A 16,168-nucleotide genomic window follows, 5' to 3' on the forward strand; every position below is an offset into this window, starting at 1 on the left:
ATGGAATATCTTTTCACTTGTTAGTGTCATCTCCAACTTCTTCCATCAGTGTTTTATAGTTTTCAGAGTACAGATCTGTTACCTCTTTTGGTCAAGTTTATTCCTAAGTCATTTATATTCATAAATGAAATTACCCTTCATTTTCTATTACCTTTATTGTTTTTATCCCATTGTATAGGATTATTCTAATCTGATCAGATGAGCTAGATAGGCTTCACTCTTTTCTTCTGGAATAACTTTTACAAAATAGGACGAAGTCTTCTTTACAAGTTTTGCTGGAAAATACCTACAAAACTATCTGGGACTGAGGCTTTTTGGAAGTAGGATTTTGACTGCTGTTTCAGTGCCTTTGCTCTTTGCTCTTTCCTCTGCCTTGTCTTCTTCTTTCTCCTCCTTTTGCTATAAACTCACATCAGCTTTACTTAAAGATAAGTTCTTCTTTATAGCAACTTTCACCAATTCTTCTGAACAGCAAATATACTTCCTAGGGAAATATGTTCCACACATGCTTTTGTCAGTGTTAATTAGAGTGAAGTTCATGGCTCAGTTTGGAATATGATGCTTGTAAGTGAGATTATGGAGTGGTTGCAGATATCAGTGATGACAAGGTCTAGAGAAAGCCTCCAACAGTGAGGGTAGAGGTAGAGGGAGGACACCCTCCTCATCCAAAGAGAAGAGTTCTTGGTTCTAGAAGGCCAACTGTCATAAACAGCATCTATATGCATATTGCAGGGGTGGCATTGGATAGAAGACCAGGAGCTAGAATTTCAGGGCATGACAAGCACAGTAGATGACTACAGCAAAAAAGGGATAATGGGTTGACCTGAGAGTCAAAGCTGAAAGTATTTGGGGAAAGGGACAGCACTGGTAACTAGAAGCAAAGATGAAATGTTATGAAGGCACCTACAGTTATCTTCAGGTTCAGAAGTAAGAGGGGTATGAGAGAGGAGAGCCACTGAGTGAGAAGACTTGGGGAAACGGTATCCTCAGGGCTTACCCAGATTTTAGAGCATGTAGGTGAAGGAAAGCTATGGCAAAAAGGTCAAGGATATGAGCGATTTGCTGATGACTGATCATGACATCTGCAGGCCCCAGGGGAAGTGTTTCAGGACTTTAGAAAAGGGTGGGAGATGAGTCAGAGGAGGGAGTAGAAGGAGATAAAAGCTATGGGAGATGTGGAATGAACTGGGAATCATAGGCTTCTTATAGTGACCAAATATAAGCCAGATAAAAAGCATAAGGAGATCATATCAGCCCTGTACCTTAAGAACTTAGGGACTAAGTAGTGGTGGCCGGTGAGTAGTCATATAAAGGTGGGCAAGTCTATAACGAACATACAGAATTCAAGGGCTTTTTCAGATTGCTAATGAAAAAGCATATTATACTTATTTATAATTTTTTTTATATTATTATAAAATTGTGCATATTATACTTATGTAAAAATTTTGAGCTATTTCAATAATTTTGCTTCAGGCGTCACATACTGCTCAGTTACTGTTGTTGAAATAAGATTTGTTCTTATTAGGCAAGAGCTAAAGTTCATGTCTTTTCTGGTGTGTTTTGGGAGGAGAGCTCAGGCTGTCTCAGGCACAGGGCAACTCAACTTGTCTCACCTCAACCAGAAATTTCCTTGTCATGGATTCAGCCTTAAACTAAATAGCAGCAGCCACAGCATTGGCAAGACACTCTCCTTTGGCTGTAATCCACTAGCCCTGGGGCTCTGGAGAGGAGGAAGTAGAGGAATGGCTTTGGGCTTCCTCTGGTCACATGGCTCTTACACACTGGCTGTTTCTTCTGGAATGCTCCTCCTTCCGACTTCCAGTTAACTGCAGCTCAAGGGTCACTTTACCAGAGAAACCCCCCTTTCCTCACCAGTCTAGACCTCCTTATGTTCTCCTAGAACCTTCCTTCAGAGCATTTATCTCAGTTTGTAATTACATGCTCATTATCCTGATTATTTGATTTATGACTGTGTTCCCACAAGCCTGTAAACTTCACTAGAGTGGAAATGGTGTCTCTTTATACTTATCATATTATCTCTAGCATTCTGAATAGTGCCGGTACACAGTGAGTGAATGAATGAATGAATGACTCAGAAGAAGAGCGGAGGATATGGAGGACAGTTTCCACTGGAGCCAAGCAATTGATAAGGTTTAAAAAAAAGGACGGGGGTGGTCTTGAGAATAGCTTATTAGAATTAACACTGCCTCTATTGGGTGTCATTCTAAGATAAAGCACTCGTAAATTTCTTTCAATTGATATCTATAATTTTTACTTCCATATCAATTTTCTAACCTGATACTTCAGAGTGGGAAAATGTAAACCAATAAGTTAAAAGCTGTTACAGATAGATATAAATTATTTATATACATATATAGGTATATATGTATAATTTCAAAGTTTCATATGGAAAAATAACAGGGTTTTAACTCAGCAAAAATACTTTGGAAACTGTGGAATTAACCTCATTGATATGATTGATTACAGATGGTGACATGGACAAATGCAAGGCATAGTATTTCCAGGTTAAGTACTACTGTGTTTCAATTAAATTGTGGATCAAAAGAACAGAACATCTTCCTTTGAATTCTCTGGAGTATCACGTCTCATCTACCCTAAACAGCTTCTTCTATGAGGGAGTCTTGCTGAGAGAATGCTTTCAAGGGTCAGGGTAAATGGCTTATGATTAGATGGTAGTGAAAACATGAAATACATTGATTAGTCTGTAGTGTATAATGACTAATTTTACTTAAACTGATTCCTTGACCCTGTCAGTGCTGTCGTTTGCATACCACTTTGGCTTTATAAACACACTTCTCCCATCCCCTTCCACTCTCTTAATCTGACACTCTGGAATGCAATTTTTATTAGCTTGTTAGCAGTACAACATTATTAACTAAATGGCACTTTTGCCCATTCTGTCAGGGTCCAATCAACATGGGTAGGCTGATGTTTAGGGATAGTAATGATATGTTAACAGTGAATAATTTTAACATATTAATTGTTTATTCCTCTAGTTGTGAGACTCTGGAAATACTAATGACAGTAGCCTTGGTTGATTTTACATTTCTTTTAGCTGAGATGATTAGTATACTGAAATGTTGAAATGTCACTTCTGACAATTTTGTTGCAATCAAAGTCAGTTTATCATATATTTGTAATTTTTTTCAAAAGAAAATAATTAGGAAGTGAGCACTTTTGTTTAACTTTTCCCCATTAGGAAACACTCTTTTTTATGTTAAAAAAAATACCTATTATTATATACCAACTTCAGCGAAATCAACTGGTGTATCAAATGAATATATATATATATACACCACATATCATATAATATAGTAACATAAACCCTAAATGTTATCATACCATCTTAATACCTTCGCAGATAAATTTTAAGTGAACATTTAAACAGTTCAGTTTATAGAACTCTAAAATCCTTTCAAAACAGTCTGTGACCTGAGAAAAGGAATTCATCCATTTCTAGACATCTTCCACAGTAATAAGGTATACAGACACACATATACTTAAATACACCACATATTTTTAATATATGTGGATATGGGTGATGTAATGCAAAGAAAGAATAAAATACAAATTAAAAAATACAACTGAAGACATAACTAAGCAACTATCTGGGGAAAATCATTCAAATATGATAGATAAGGGTTTATTATATTTAATATATAAATAGTGTATATTTATTCATGAGAAAGAAAAATATCAAGATGCTAATAAAGAAAAATAGAGTGAGGAGAGGGGACAAAGAACCTGAGCAGATAGGTCAAAGAAGTCATACATACAAGACAGAAATTACTCACCTTCAGTAATAAATCAAGGAAACACAAATTATAGTGTCACAAAAACACTAAGGAACAAAATGTAATAAGAAATAAAAAAACCTAGAAAGATGACCATTACATACATTTTGTCATTAATCAAATTCTGGTCTCTAATAAAAATGTACATATATATAAAAACTTCCATGACCAATAAGGAAATGATGAACTATTCAATAAGTGGTGCTTGGTAATTGGTTATGTATATGGAAAGATAATATGCTTACCTCATTTCATACACAGTAGTCAGTTCCAATTGGAAGCAAAATCTAAAGAAGAAAATCTTTCAACATTTATATGACAATATATATAAAATTTCTTTATAACTCGTGATAGGGAATTAGTTTTCAATCATGATTCAAAATCTTAAAAAATAAAACTTTGAATACATTAAAATTATTATAAAGCAAAATGGTAATCTTGGAGAGAAGTTAAATAAAATACTAAAACTGACCAATATATTGTATCTATAATATGGAGAGTATTCTTCAGTTTAGACGTCTGTTACTGGCAAACCAGAGACACTGAAAGCCTCCTGCTATAAACATATAAAAGTGTCTGATTAAATCCATACTTTCAAGTAAATAAACAACCCTGTGAAATAATAATAAAATGTGCCAGTTCCAGGATCAAGACAAGAACAAAACTGCAGAGAGATAAGGAGGCTCTAAAACTTCTGGCCATATTGGTCTTCTAGAGCAAAGCATTCTGGGGATAAAGCTTTGGATTTGCAGTGCCAGGAGTCACACTGGAAACAGTCCTGAGATGCTACACCTTCAATGAGGTGGGTAAGCTAAAACACAAAACTGCAAGGAAAATTGGCCCTCTCATCCTTCACACTTTAGGTAGTGATTAATAAAAGTCTTCTGATCAATTACAGGACCACTGGCTAGCCTTGTATGGGTATAATGCCTGAATCAATATAAGTTGTATAATTTTAAATCCTTGAATCCAAAAAACAATGTAGATCTAGGTCTGTAATGCTCTTCAGTACCTAGCAAAAACGAATGCAGTTTAACTGTGGAGGAAGTATTATCCAATTCATGTTTCAAAAAATTCTTGCAAAAAAAACAATATCTAAAACAGGTCTCCTAGTACTGAAATTATCAGTTACAATATACAAAATAATTATGCCTTGTACACTTAATAAAAGATGGAAATAAAAAATATGAGCAGGGAAAATTAAATAAGCAGGAAAATTTATAAAAGAACCTAAGAAAAGCCCTAGAAATGAAAAATATAGTTCAAGTTAAAAACATAGATGGGTTAAGCATAACTGAAGAGAAAATTTAGTCAATCATACCATCACAAAAAATTTCTCAGAATATAGCACAGAATTAAAATAAGGGAAATATTAAACATTTATCAACATGGAAGATGAAGAGAGAGATGGACGAGGGGAAATATTTAAAAGAAAATGGTGCAAATTTTATGCAGAATTGATAAAAGTCATGAATCCTTAGATTCAAGAAGCCCTAACAATTTCAAACACAATGTATAAATAAAAATTCACACCTGGAAATATCATAGTGAAAGTACAATGCATCAAAAATACTACTCTAAAGAAGAAAAAGAGAAAAGAGGGTCCTTAAAAAAAAAATCCTAATGAGATTGGCAGCTGATATCCTAATAGCAAAGATGGAAGCCATAGAACTCTGGACTGATATGTTTAAAGCCTGGAAATAAAAGTGAAAACCTAGAGTTCAAAGCTTAGCAACTCTATATTTTAATAGTAAGTGAAATAGTAAAATATTTTCAAGTATATGAAAAAAAGTGTCAGTGAAAAAAATATAGACCTAAATGATTTCTTCTGTCTCACAAAAAATGTCTGAGGATTAAGAAAATGTTAAAAACATGGATACATGTAAACAAAATATATAAACCAATTATAATTGTAGCATTAAATTAGTTGTAACATTAAAAATAAGCAAAAGTATTAGATAATGAGTCTATTAAACCAGGAAGGAAATAAGGGCACTAGAGTATTCTAAAGACCTTGGGGTAAATAGACTAACTTTTTAGTCTTTAACTATGCATGTCAATGTTTCTACTGTGAGATCAAAGGAAAAGAAAAATATATACTTTTTTAAAGAAAATATACATTTTAAATGAGTGGAGGCTAGTAGAATGAGAAAGAAATAAAATGAAAAAATATCCTCAATCTATTTAATTGAAGGAAAGAGAGAGACAGGACAAGGCAAATATAAATTTTCTCTTAAGTACATACATATTCAGCACATTTCTTAGTGATTTACTCATTTAGTTCTCATAACAATCCACAATCCTAAGAGACAGGTAGTATTATTATCCTCATCTATATTTTACAACTGAATAATAAAAATGTCACATATATATATTTTTTTAATTCAACTAAGGTACTTACAGGAAATATGATAACCTTAAATGTACTTTTTTAATTGTGATGAAAAACACATACTATAAAATTTATCATTTTTACTTGTTACTATTAAATACTACATTTGTTGTTTAACTTTTATAGGGCAAAATAAGGAAATAAAAAGTATAGATTTTGGAATGAAAAAGACTGTGAGGTATTGGCATAAGATATACAAATAATAGCTCAAGGGAACACAAAAAGAATATAGAAATAGAACCACATGTATATCTTTTCTTGATTGTCATCAAAAGCACAAAGGCAATTCAATAAAGAAAAGTCATTTCAATAAATAATACTGGAGCAACTTGCTAACTTTATAGGAGGTTGCGGGGGGAGTGGGTGGAAATGAACCTTAGGCCCTACCTCACTTTATATGGAAAGAGTTGGCATGGCTCATCGACCTAAATGTCAAAACTAAAATCTCAAAGTTTCTAAAAGAAAATAAATGCAAATATCTTTGCAACCTTTAGGATAGCAAAAATTTCTTACACTGTACACACATACACACAAATAAAAAGAGTAACCATAAAAATAATTGATAAATTGAATTTCATTGAGTTTAGAAGAAATTATTTCCAAAATATTTGATAATGGTTTTTATACAAAATATACAAAGAACTCATAAATCAGTTGTGAAGATACAAAAAATCCAACTTAAAAAATGGGCAGAAATTTTGAAAAGATTTTTTACAAAAAAAAAAAAAAAAAAAAAAGAATGCCCAATAAACCTATTGAAAGGTACCTAACATCATTAGCCATTAGGGAAATGCAAATTAAAACTACGACATTACAGTATCACATCTACTACAATTGGTAAAATCAAAAGACTGATGAAGGTTTATGCTTCTGCAAAATTCTTATGTGATGGAATTTGAGGTGGAGCCTTTGGGAAGTAATTAGGCGTAGATGAAGTCATTTAAGTAAGGCCCTCATAAGGGAATTGATGTCCTTGTAAGAAGAGGAAGAGAGGGGCGCCTAGGTGGCTCAGTTGGTTAAGTGTCGACTTCAGCTCAGGTCATGATCTCATGGTTTGTGAGTTTGAGTCCAGCATCAGGCTCACTGTTGTCAGTGCAGAGCCCACTTTGGATCCTCTGCCCCCTCGCTCTTCACTCTTTCCCCTACCTTCCTTCCTTTCTGTCTCATCTTCTCCCTTTCCCTTACCACCATGTGATGACACAGGGAGAAAGTGGCCATCTGAAAGTCAGGAAGAGAGCTCTCATCAAGAACTGGATCATGCCAGAACCTGCTCCTGACCTTGGACTAGCCTCCAGAATTGTAAGCCCCTGAGTCTATGGTATTTTTTTTTTTTTTTTTTTTTTTTTTTTTTTGGTAATAAAAGCAGTTTGAGCTGACTGAAACAACCAACAATAAATGTTTTTGAGGACTTGGAACATCTGAAAACTCATATATTGCTAGTGGAATATGCAGTGGTATAACCACTTTGGAATCCTATTTAACAGTTCTTGTAAAGTTAAACACTATGACCCAGGAATTCCACATCTAGGTATTAATCCAGTGCCAATCAAGAATATTCACAGAGGGGCGCCTGGGCTGCTGAGTCATTTAAGCCTCTGACTTCGGCTCAGGTCATGATCTCACAGTTCGTGAGTTCGAGCCCCGCGTTAGGGTTCGGTGCTGACAGCTCAGAGCCTGGAGTCTGCTTCAGATTCTGTGTCTCCCTCTCTCTGCCCCTCCCCTGGCTCAAGCTCGCTCTCTCTCCCTCGAAAATAAACATTAAAAATTGAAACAGTTTATTGATCAGCAGGAGATGGATAAGCAATTGTGATATACAACTCAGTCACTATAAATAAAATTTTGAAACAGCTGCCTCCAGTAAAATGGATGAATCTCAAAAACATTCAGAATCCAGACAAAAAAGAATGCAAACTGTGTGATTCTATTTATGTTGAGCCCAAGAATGAGGAAAATTTATCTATACTGATAAAAATCAGAAAGTGGTGGTGGTGGTCTGAACTGACTAAAAGGAACACACAAGAATTTTCTGTAGTGAAAGAAACTCGTCTACATTTTTATATATCGGCAGTTACATGGGGCTATAAACTGATTGACCTACATAATACTTAAAGGTCTGTGCATTTTATTGTATTCAGCTTAGACTTCAATTATATAAAAATTATTAAGCAACTGGATAACTAAAAATTCAGGCTGCTGACTCATTTTGAACAAATTCACCTTCAGGGTTTAATTCCTAAGCAATGTTACTCCCAATGAGTAATTCAGACCACCTGCATAGAAATAACCCAAGAGCTGTGTTAAATATTAGATTCCAGTGCCTTACCCACATCATATCAATCAGAGTAAAATGCATTAATATTGCAAGTTACATTTTCTATTTAGATAAATGCTCACCATTCTTATGTATCATTATTATGCTGGATATAAATTGATAAGAAAAATGTTACCCTAGAATGGTTCTTTCTCTCCAGTATTTTTCATTTCCTCTCTGAGTGCTGTATGAATGATGTTCCTGTGTTTGTCTCTGTAAGAATAGAAAAGTCCTAGGCCCTAATGTGTTGGTGGAAAGAGCACCTTACAGGTTGAATCATTCTCCATTGGTCAGAAATAGTCAACACATTACTATTAACAGCCTGCTTAGAGTCAGCCTGTCAATGAAACCCATCAGAACATTTGGGGACCCTGGTTCTGGTAAGTCATAAGTTACTGTTTCCAGTTTTACTTTATCTGCATTCGTTAGTTCAATTTAAATCACTACCCAAACTGTATTGCACTGGCACCTCATTAGATTCCAAAATCCTTGAGGACAAGGATTCTTTCTCCAATGCCATTTCAATCTCAACATCTAATGCGTCTTAGGTGCTTAGTAAATAATGGTATATTCAATGTAAGAATTAATAAAGCAACAAAAACTGTCCTGTAGCATATCCCCATCTAATTCCTTATCCTTGCCACTAATCAGCATCTTTGGACAGAAATATTCTACGGGTTACTAATTCATTCTATTTTACTCACTTGTAGCCTATGTATTTCATTTTGATTTCAGAATATTAGGAAAGAAGTAAGCCCTTTCCTGGCCCCAAGATGTGACCTTCCCTGATAGGAACTGTGGACCCCAGGAACACTAAATTGTTTGCAGTTCATTTGCACACATCAGAATGTTGCTTGCCTTATTGCTTTTGGTCATGGTCTCCCCCCAACCAAAAAGTCTTCTCTGATCCTTTGGTCTCAGCAGAGTCAGCTGCTCCTCTCCCAGGTGCCTGCAATATCACATGCCCATCCCTGAAACTCTTTGTATCATTTTATATTAATCTGTACCATATTCCACATTTGTAGCTTTCTCTTTCATTAGAGTATGAGCCTATTATGTATGGTGAATATAAGTATTGACCTCTATATAACTCTAACACATGCCTGTGCTTAACTCACATGATTTGAGAGAATGCATTCTGTCAAATGTTGAGTTCACACACAAAGTACCCACAGCATATCACATATTGCTGCCTAATAATGCTAGGAATCAAATAAGATCATATCTCCTTCCGATGGTTACTAATTTTTTAAGTTTCAAAACTTTGGGGATGGGTTTGACATTAAAATCACCAAACTATTGTTAATGAATCTTTCTACTTCTTGTTTGGAGGGTGTGGGGGAGGGAGACATTTACCTGTGTCCAATCCTCTGGCATCTCTCCCATTCTCTATATGGAGTAACAAGAGCTTGGAGTAAGATAGTGACTATGAACATGGAAAGGAAAAAATGGCCATGAAACAATACTCACATGGTCATCAGCCCTGCTCATGCAGGAGGATGAAGAAAAGGCAAGAAGGATGCACAGATGGTTGCAAAGTATTGAGCCTGACAGCTTTCTGGGGTACGAAGGATGATCTATTTATTTGACAGAAACCTGCTGATAGCTTTGGCCTGTGGAGACAAAGGGATGTTATTCCAAGCAGAGGCCAGAGCAGCATGAACATCAGACAGTGACTTAGCCCTGAAAGAACTGGCCAGGAAACGCTAAGGCCTGAGAGCTGAGATTGGCCACTTCCCTCTCTTTTATGTGTTGCCCAGATTTTCCTCCTCCTCTCCAAAGCTTTCATCTAGCTGAGTGCTACTCACCCTTCCAGGATGAGCCAAATATTTTTGTAGGGCTTTATAGTTCATGAAGCCCTGTCACATCACGGTCTCATCAACCCTATGCAATAGAAACACATTCTCATTTTATAGTCAAGGAATCTGAATGGTAGTAAGAGGCGGGATTAGGAGTTGAGCAGAGGGATTGTGAAGTTTTTTTCAATTTCTACTATTTAACAATATATCAGTTTCTCTAGGAGACAGAGACAGGCCTTTTGACCCAAGGGGTCCATCTTTTGGGAGACAGCAAACATTAAATACATCAGATAATTAGAGAATAAGTTAAGTGTGTGCATTGATAACTATATATTAGTAAGTGTATAACAGTACGTCAACATAGATTTCTGTAAAAAACCTGCCACGTTAAAATCCAGCATGCCATTTGTGTAAAGAAACTTTTAAATATTTATTCAATCTTAGTGGCCAAAGACAGAATAATACAGAACTAGAGCTTTTATGGAGATTTTATAGGACCTCTAGCCTATTTGACTATATAGGACCTCTATCTTGAGAAGCTGAATTTCTCCACTTATAAAAATGCAATTGTTTTTGCCTATTTCCAAATAAAATAAAGAACACACATAAAAGAAAAGCTCCATAAATTCAACACACATTGTAAGAAAAAAAAAGAAAAATAAGCGTATTTTAAAAATAATACATCTATTTTAACATTTTAGTCTGAAATAGGAAGATGGAGTGCTTGATGTGTCAGAAATATAATTTAATATGTGAGTTTCATGTTTATTGACTTTCTTATATTAAAAATGCTCTACTTAGGGGGGCTCCTGGGTGGCTCAGTTGGTTAAGCGTCCGACTTCGGCTCAGGTCATGATCTCACAGTCTGTGAGTTCGAGCACCGCGTCAGGCTCTGTGCTGACAGCTCGGAGCCTGGAGCCTGTTTCAGATTCTGTGTCTCCCTCTCTCTCTGCCCCTCCCCTACTCATGCTCTGTCTCTCTGTGTCTCAAAAATAAATAAAAACATTAAAAAAAATAAAAATAAAAAAATAAAAACGCTCTACTTAGTAAAACAGAAGAAACTAAGAATTGATTTCAAAAGGTAGTAATTTAGTTCTCCTAGAGGAAGTCACTTTTGACCCTGATTTCAAATAATTTACAGAACATGAATCCTTTCTAAGGATCCATGTTCTGCTTTTTGAGGATTATTTTTTTCCAAGCAGGTGTTAATTACAGTTTTTAGTCTAGTGTGTGTGGCAATGACAGGGGGTGCAGTTTTGAGATTCTTCTCTAAACTCACCCCAGTACCTCAGTCCTCAATGAAGCTGGAGTAAAATAGGCTTCAGTCTTAAAGACTTTTTACCAAATTCCATGGTGTTTACAAACAAACATTTTTTTTCTTATCTTATCCTTGAAAAAATGAAAAACAGCTTCAAATCACTCTACCTGGGTTATTCATTCAACATCTTCCTTCAGCTTATTGCCATCCAGGAGAGGAGTTCTCTGTCCAGTTGAATAACAGACTCTGGATTAAAAGAGTTCAAACAAGAACAAAGGAGGGAAGGTTCTATGTAAGAAGGGCTTGTGTTAGAGAGGGAGCAGATAATGCTTTTGATTTTATTTGTTAAATGAAGCTATTATCCTCTTCTTCCACCAAGGCTGTAGTGCAGAATATAGGAAACAGAAATGTCTAGAGGCCTATCTTGAAGAGGAGAAGACTGAGTCATCAAAGACACCCAGTTGTGTGTGGGAGTCATCACTGGGGGTTGAATTATCAGGCCAAAAACAACTAGGCATGGCTCAGTTTCTGGAGCTGTTTCATGTCAGGGTTAACTCCCACTTCAAAGAAACCCAGCAGACGGGAAATGAAAGTTCAGGACATCTTCCTTTGAATCTGTTTTCAAAATGGCTCATGCAGTTTGCTGGCTGGTATCTTGCAAAGGCGTATTTCAATGTTCATCATTACTATTTGCCTTTTATCAAGAGCCAATAATATGCACTGAAGATGCACATGTACGTATAAATTACTATCCTTCACTTATGAGGTTGGTGATGATAACATTGCAATTCTTTTGGGAGAATATAGCTAGAAAACTCTATGAGTGACCCCCACACACCCTCAATAAGAAAACCAGGTCCAAATCAAGTAGTTGGAAAAGTTATTAATAAGAGATGAGAAGATTTTCAAGGGAAGACAGAACACCAGGAGCTGGATACAGGTTTCATGGAAGGGAGCAAAGAAGCATTTGAAGGAAAAAAGGAGAAAAGTAAAGACACCCCCTTCCTCCCTCCTTCCTGTTCTGTTTAGTCAAATAGAAATAAGCAAATTTTCCCAAATGAATCATCCGTACCTTCTTGGTGAATAGATCTTCATCTTGTAAGGAAAATGAAATCTCTCTGAGCAGTTTCGGACTCTGATTCTTGGGCTTCTGATCCTTAGGCGTATGATGGTTTAAGGTCAATGTGTTCTCTCTTGCAGTGCCCCAGATCCTGTCTGTACCTGGTCATCCATGTGATCACAAGTATGAAAGCAGGGACCATGATAATCGTCAAGAAGTCAGTTTTGTCTAGCCCTAAGCCTAAACCAACAAAGTTAGAAGTTGCCAGGAGAGATCTCCTAGCACAGTAAAACAAACACATAAAAGAGCTCTCCTTGCTCTTTCTGGGAGCAGAGACCCTCTTATTCTTTTCTTGCAGGTATTCTGATCCTTCTTTCTCTTTCCGACTCTGTTCACGAACAGCATCTTCATTCTGGGCTCCCACAGCCACCGAACCAAAATGGGGAAAATCATGGTGAAGGAGATTCTAGCACTAACAAAATCCCTGCAGGCTCCTTGATGTTACCACTTTGACTCCCTCAAGGGGTCTTGCTGTTATTATTTTGAATACCCGAGTTAACATTTTCTTTCCTTGTCACATTCTTTCATGTTAAATATTTTATAGTATGAATTTTTCATCTAAATTTTTAAATAGTTAATGTACGTGGTTCAAAAATTTAAAACATACTAAAAAGTACTTAAAAATTCTCACTTATAAAAACAGTAACTCTTATCCAAGGCTCCCAGTTTCACCTAGTTCATACCTCATTATACATCCCACTGTCTGAATGACAGCGTTGCTGGATAAAGGATTTGGGGGGGGGCATATTTTTCCTCTTCAGCACATTGAATATTTCCTACTACTTCCTTCTGGTCTGCCAAGTGTCAGTGGACAGGTCGGTTACTACCTTGTAGGTTAAGGCCTGTTTGTCCCTAGCTGCTTTCAGAATTCTGTTTATCTTTGTTATTTTGCAAGGTTCGCAGCACAGATTCACTGTGATATGCTGTGGAGAAGACCTATTCCTGTTACATCTGAAGGGAGTTCTCTGTGCCTCCTGGATTTGGATGTCTGCTTCCTTCCCCAAATTAGCGAACTTCTCAGCTATATTTTGTTCAAGTAAACCTTCTTCCCCTTTCTTTCTCCTCCTCTTCTTCTTCTTCTAATTCTTCTTCTTCTTCTTCTTCTTCTTCTTCTTCTTGTTCTTCTTCTTCTTCTGGAACTCCTATGGTACAGATATTATTACATTTCATTGAATCACTTAGTTCTCCAATTCTCCCCTCATGGTCTAGTATTTTCTTCTTTTTCTCTCAACTTCATCATTTTCCATAATTTTATCTTCTATTTCACTTATTCTCCCCTCTGCTTCCTCCATTCTTCCTGTCACTACATCTAGTTTATTTTGCACCTCATTAACAGCATTTCTTAATTTGTTGTAACTGTTTCTTAGCTCCTTGATCTTTCCAACAATAGATTCTCAGCTGTCTTCTATGCTTTTTTTTTTCTAGCCCAGCTATTAATCTTATGACTATTATCCTAATTTTTAAAAATCAGATGTATTGTTTATATCTGTTTTGAGCTATTCTCTAGCTGTCATTTCTTCCTTGAATTTCTTTTGAGGAGAATTCTTCTACTTAGTCATTTTGGCGAGTTTTCTGTCCTTTAATAGCTTGTTATGTGTCCTGCACCTGCGAGCACTACTATATTAAAAACAAGTCATACACTCTCCAGGGCCTGGCCCTTCAAGAGATGTGTTGCGTGCTCTCTGTTGTGACTCTGGTTGCTTTATCTCCCTAGTCATAATGGTGATTTGGACCTTCCACCAGGTGTGTTTTGATTTGTTCATTGAAGTAATCCTGGAAAAAATTTAAATAAGGGTGTGGTGGAAGAAGCCTTGTCCCATATAAAGAAAGAAATGACAGGGGTGGGGAAAAAGAAGAGAAAAAAAATTGACCAGGCAGAGAATCAGAGAAACTATATGGCTTAATCCAGAGAGAGAGAGAGGAAAATAAAGAGATACAGAAGAGGTGTAAAAAGAATAGGTTTAAAAACATCTGCTTAAACAAACCAACAACCAGAATAGAGAAGAAATAAGAGGAAGAAAGAAAAAAAATATGCGTAAATATGTAAAATAAGAATTGATCAAGAATCAAATCAGAAAATGCAAAACCTCTGGACCAATATCTGATGATGCCTTGGAACCGGTGGGTGTGCTGATCTGAAGGAGGAGCTGTCTGGTTAGATCAGTGTCAAACTTGTTCTGTTAGATACACAGTTACCAGGCATAGAGGGGTGTGGTTTGGTGTAGGCGGGTTCCACCTACACTGTGGACCAGCTGTCCCTTTCCCTGAAGCCCTACCTTGTTGGTGATGGGGAGAAAAATGGCAACACCCCAGTTTCTTCTCCCCAGACTGGACATCCCAGACCACTCTGTTCAGGCTGTCCTCACAGTGCCAAGGCAGCTGGTTTGTCCTGCTCCACAATCTTCCATGCCTCCCAGGTGCTCTGGTGGGATTCAAACCCCGACATCTTAAAGGATCCTGCTTCATGTGCACCGGTTCCAGGGTAGTGCCACTCTGCCCCACTGACAAAGGGCCTCTGGCTGGCTGGTGCCTGCAGGGTCTTTTGTCCTTCTTGGAGAGCCTTTATACCTTCTTCCCACCTTCTTCAAGAGAAGGGACTGTGCTCTCTGACTGTACCTCTGAGCTCGCTATTGAGCCTGGGGCTGACTCCCCCTTCCCCCAGGTGCATGTACAGGGTAGCTGGTCCCAGTCCAGGGGAAGTCCCACACCCCTAAGGCTGTTTCCAAGTTAGAAATTGGTTCTTTGTTTTTTTCATTCCCTGGTCCGTGATCTGGAGAGGTTTTTTCTCTTGTCCAAATACAATCCTACACTTCCACAGCCTTTCTTTCTCTTCCTTTTGTCTCTCCACAGAAGGGGATCCCTCTCCTCCAGGCCTATAGCTCCCATTTTATCTCTCCCAGTTTGCAATCACACACCTATGGCCCACCAAGCTGTCCACGTGGGCCCTTGGAGATGTTTCTGTCACTCTGCAGCCTGGATTCCTGGAATTCCAAGTCTTCTGGCCTCAATACTGCTGTTTTTGAGGGATGAGGGAACTTCAGGCCCCCCTAATTCTCCACCATATTGACTCCTTCCATGCCAATCTTTTATGATATCTGGATTTTGATTCAGAGGTAGGAAGGCTATCTCCATTATAGGATTATAAAGGAATTCTCAGATATTTCTTTCTACTACTCTTATTATATAATGTAATTTGCCCTTTTTCCTATTGTGTAATGTGATATATGGATCCAACTTTATTTTGTTCCATTTTTGGATCCATTGTAAAATGCTAAATTCTCATATAAATGTTAGGGTTTTGTTTTCGTTTTTGACTATCAATTTTTTCCCATTGTCTTTCTAGTCACGTTTTATATTTTAATATCTGGTAGAGCTAGTTCACATACACTGCCCCTTTTCAAAAAGTATGCCTGCTGTTTATCTTCCCAGTGAGTTAGATTGTATTATTCCAAACAAAACAATAAATAAATCAA

General features: G+C 36.8%; 1 long non-coding RNA gene across 1 annotated transcript in view; it reads right to left on the reverse strand.

The window, feature by feature from the left end:
• Positions 1–4,020: 4,020 nt before the first annotated feature.
• LOC123590646 overlaps positions 4,021–16,168 on the reverse strand; it is an 87,919-nt gene continuing 75,771 nt past the window's right edge. Inside the window, exons 2-5 of the long non-coding RNA XR_006708894.1 lie at positions 12,648–12,796; positions 11,743–11,821; positions 9,989–10,131; positions 4,021–4,102 (exon numbers count right to left, since the gene is read on the reverse strand). This is a non-coding gene — a long non-coding RNA (uncharacterized LOC123590646). The remainder of the gene's footprint in view (positions 4,103–9,988; positions 10,132–11,742; positions 11,822–12,647; positions 12,797–16,168) is intronic.

Source organism: Leopardus geoffroyi, chromosome B4 (genome assembly GCF_018350155.1).
Source record: "Leopardus geoffroyi isolate Oge1 chromosome B4, O.geoffroyi_Oge1_pat1.0, whole genome shotgun sequence".
In the NCBI taxonomy this organism is placed as follows: domain Eukaryota; kingdom Metazoa; phylum Chordata; class Mammalia; order Carnivora; family Felidae; genus Leopardus; species Leopardus geoffroyi.